Here is a 4,534-nt window from a genome sequence, read left to right as displayed (position 1 = left end):
TGTTGCATAAATAACGGTCTTGCTTTCAACTCAGCTATAATCGAGCTGTCATCAGATAGAGCCAACTAAGTATTCATTGCATGTAGAGCAAACAGAGATTTCTAACTTAAATCATCAGCAACAACATTGGCCTTTCTCAGATGGTAGTCAACCACTAGCTCGTAATCTTTTTACAATTCCAACCATCTTCGCTTTCGTAGATTTAGATCTTTCTGAGTTACCAAATATTTTAAGCTCTTGTGATCAGAATAAACATGATATTTCTCGCCGAACAGATAGTGACACCAAATCTTCAACACGATAGTTGCTAATTCCAAATCGTGCGTCAGGTAATTCTTTTCATGCAACTTTAATTGTCTCGAGGCATAAGCTATGACCTTGCCTTCCTGCATCAAAACATAGCCCAAACCATTCAACGATGCATCACTATAGATTACGAATTCTTTACCCGATTCTGGCTGTACTAACACTGGAGCATCAGTCAATGGAGCTTTCAGCTGATCAAAACTTTTATGGCATTTATCCGACCACTCGAACTTAACATATTTCTGAAGTAGTCTCGTCAACGGAGTTCCAATCATTGAGAAACCTTTTACAAATCGTTTGTAATAATCAGCGAGTCCCAGAAAGCTTTGGACTTCAGATACATTTTTCAGAGGATTCTAATCCAATATTGTCGAAATCTTACTCAAATCGACTCGAATACCCAATGCTAACACAATATGCCCCAAAAAATCAACTTCTCGTAACTAGAACTCACATTTACTTAACTTTGCAAATAGTTGTTTATCTCACAAAGTCTGTTGGACTATTCTCAGATGTTTAGCATGCTCAGATTCATCACTGGAATAGATTAAGATGTCATCTATAAACACAAAAACAAATCTATCCAAATACAGTCTGAAGATTTGATTCATATGTTCCATAAAAACAGCAGGTGCATTCGTTAGTCTGAAAAGGCATAACTAGAAACTCATAATGCCCGTACCATGTTTGGAAAATAGTTTTCAACACATCTGAGTATTTAACTCGCAGCTGATAATAACCTGATCTGAAATCTATCTTAGAAAACACTGTATCCCTTTTCAGTTGATCAAACAAATCATCTATTCGTGGCAGAGGATATTTATTCTTGATGGTCGCTTTATTGAGCTGTCGATAATCAATGTACATTCTCATAGTTCCATCTTTCTTTTTCACAAACAAAACTGGTACACCCTAGGGAGAATAACTTGGTCATGTGAAACCTCTATCTGTCAACTCTTGCAACTGAGATTTCAATTATTTTAACTCGGTCGGAGCCATTTTATATGGAGCTATTGATATCGGAGTAGTTTCCAGCACTAATTCAATACCAAATTCAACTTCTCGAATCGGTGGTAATCCTGGTATCTCTTCAGGAAATACATCTGGGTACTCACACACAACTGGCACAGATTCAATCTTCTTTTTAGTTACTTTTATATCAAGAACATAAGCAAAGTAAGTTTCATAGCCTTTTCTCACATAACTCTGAGCTTTCATTGATGAAATCATAGCCGGCAACCCATTCAGATCATCTGAATCAATCCGGATAATCTCATTATTTTGACATCTCAAATCAATCGTCTTTCCTTTTAAGTTCTCAATCGCATCATGCAATGGTAGCCAATTCATACCTAGAATTATATCAAATTCATCAAATGGTAACAACATCAGATCAGCCGGAAAGCAAAAATCTCAAATCATCAATGGACAGTTCTTGCACACTTTATCTACTAAAACATACTTGCCTAAGGGGTTTGATACTATAATCACAAATTCAGTAAACTCTACAAGCACAGTCTTACTGGGTACTAAAGTCTCACATACATAAGAATAAGTTGATCCTAGATCTATTAATGCAATCACAGTAGTATCTTAAAGAGTGAAAGTACTGGTAATAACATCTGGAGATGAAGCTTCTTTGTGAGTGCGGATAGCATAAGCTCTAGCAGGTGCGTGGGCTTCAGATCTAACAACAGTGTCTTTAGTTCCCTCTGGCTACCACACACATTACCCGTGTTTCTAGGTGGTCTACCTCTAGCTGCAGTGTTACTCGGCCTCGTGTTCTGCATTGTATCTTCCTCGGCCAACTCAAGACATTCACGGATGAAATTATCTAATGATCCACATTTGAAACAATCTCGATCATTCAATCTATAATTTCTAGGATGTCATTTACCGTAATGTTTGCACTCAGGTTGATTTAGTCTGACATTTCCAACATTAGCTATTGAAGTAACTTTCAAACTCACAAGTGGTCTATCTCGATCTCGTCTAGAATAACCCACAGTAGCCTTTGAACGGCTAAAATCATCTCAAAACTTCTTTGATGCTGACTAAAATGACTTACTCGATGATATTTTTCATGAATCTCTAGCTTCAAAGTCAGCTTTTCTTTTCTCTTTCCCAAATTCTTCAATTTTGCATGCTCGCTCGACGAGTACCACAAACTCTTTTATTTTTAGAATCCCGACTAACAGCTTAATTTCTTCATTCAAACCATCTTCAAATCTTTTACACAAGCTTTAGTCGAAACACATTCCCGGGTATATCTGCTGAGTCTCACAAATTCCCGTTCATATTCTGTCACTATCATGCGACCTTGTTTTAACTCAAATAATTCTGTGTTTTTTATCTATGAATCTCTAACTGATATATTTCTTCCAGAATTCAGTCTGAAAGAACTCCTAAGTAGCCCGTTCTTTTAGAACCACTGATACTAGTGTATTCCACTAGTGATATGCAGTGTCCCTTAACGAAGATACATCACATTTGATACATTCATCAGGAGTACAAGATAATTCATAAAACACCCAAATCATATTATCAAGCCAGAATTCAACTTGCTCGGCATCATCATCAATAGTAGCTCTGAACTCTTCGGGCCTATATTTTCTAATTTTATCAACCAGAGGCTTATTAAATTGCATCGAATCAGTAACTTGAGGTATCACATGTATTTGGGGAGGATTAGGCGGGGGTGGAGGTTGTTGAGCAACCGGATTTGTCTGGATATACTGTGTGAACCGTTCGTTCATCATTTGGAAGAAAACTTGCTTAGCCTCTCCCTCGCGGCTACTCATAATCAACTCTAGAATCGATCGCACTTTCCTAAGCGAACGGGTGCATTACTTTCCACATCATCAGCTACAGCTCGATCAGGATCCAATTACTAAACAAAAACACATTTTAATTGTCAGGAATCATCACTCTATAGTAGTTTATATATATGGCATGTATAGCTAGACTTACACGCGCTACGTTAGTCCTAGAACCGACTAAACCGTAGGTCTGATACCAATCAAATATAATATCCCTAACCCGTATCTGTCGTTGGCAAGGGGTTACGAGGCATGACTGAACATAACACGGTTCAATACATACATTTATCGACAATTACCACATTATAATTAATTTCATAAAATACTCTCAAAAACATACTTAAAATGAGCATACCGCTATTAAACACTCTAAAACTACAGCTAAATAAACATAATTAATTTAACACATCACAAGGCATTCGGTTAAACATTTGCAACATTTAAGCATCAATGACCATGTCACATACAATACCATTTCAACATCATATTTCGATACCATTTATCTCATTCCAATAAGCAACCAAATCTAATTTTATATATACTCAATTCGTAACATAATCATACAACCATTTTTAAATACATTTACCCTAAACAAAACATACCAAATTCGCATGTTAATCTCACCAAATTAGCAACTACCTATACTAAACACAAATGCCAAATCAAATCATACCAAAACCTCAACTATATCTTATACTAATTATACCAATTTCATTTTTCACAATATCAATCATATAAACAACAAGACATCTCTAATAATTTGGCCAAATGCATACAACATCACAAAACATATATATATTCATACCATATACCAAAATCTCATACTTATCAAAATGAGCCAAAGAAATTTTCATCATTCACAAACCAAATCACAAGGCAATTTATACTTCAAAACATAGGTTAATAATAATTCACACCAAATAGTCAAATTCACATGGCATAGCATAGTCATCACATAGCAAATATGAACACATACTAAAATTAACATCTATCCGAATAATTAACCACATGACAATACCAAATTTTTCAAATCTCAAGATAGATTATAAATATCACCTACCATTTGTCAATTCACAAAATAAGCTCATTTACATAGCCAAAGTAACTTCCAACAACTACACCATTTACAAACCAACTTACATGGCTAAAACCACAACCCCAAAACATACCACATGATCACTAGCCTATACATGCCATATACTATAATTACAAGCTTCAAAAATACCAATATGACAATCGATAGTGTGACAACGATTCTTGACGATCCTCGAGCTTGAGCTAGCTTCAATTATCTAAAAAATATACAGGAAAAGAACACACACAAAGTAAGCTTTCAAAAGCTTAGTAAGTCATAAGCAAATAAATAGTCATAAAAACATACATAGTCTATTTCAAATATAACTAGTCTC

Source organism: Gossypium raimondii, chromosome 4 (genome assembly GCF_025698545.1).
Source record: "Gossypium raimondii isolate GPD5lz chromosome 4, ASM2569854v1, whole genome shotgun sequence".
Lineage (NCBI taxonomy): Eukaryota > Viridiplantae > Streptophyta > Magnoliopsida > Malvales > Malvaceae > Gossypium > Gossypium raimondii.
The sequence above is the reverse complement of the archived record's forward strand: the minus strand, read 5'-3'. Positions refer to the sequence as shown.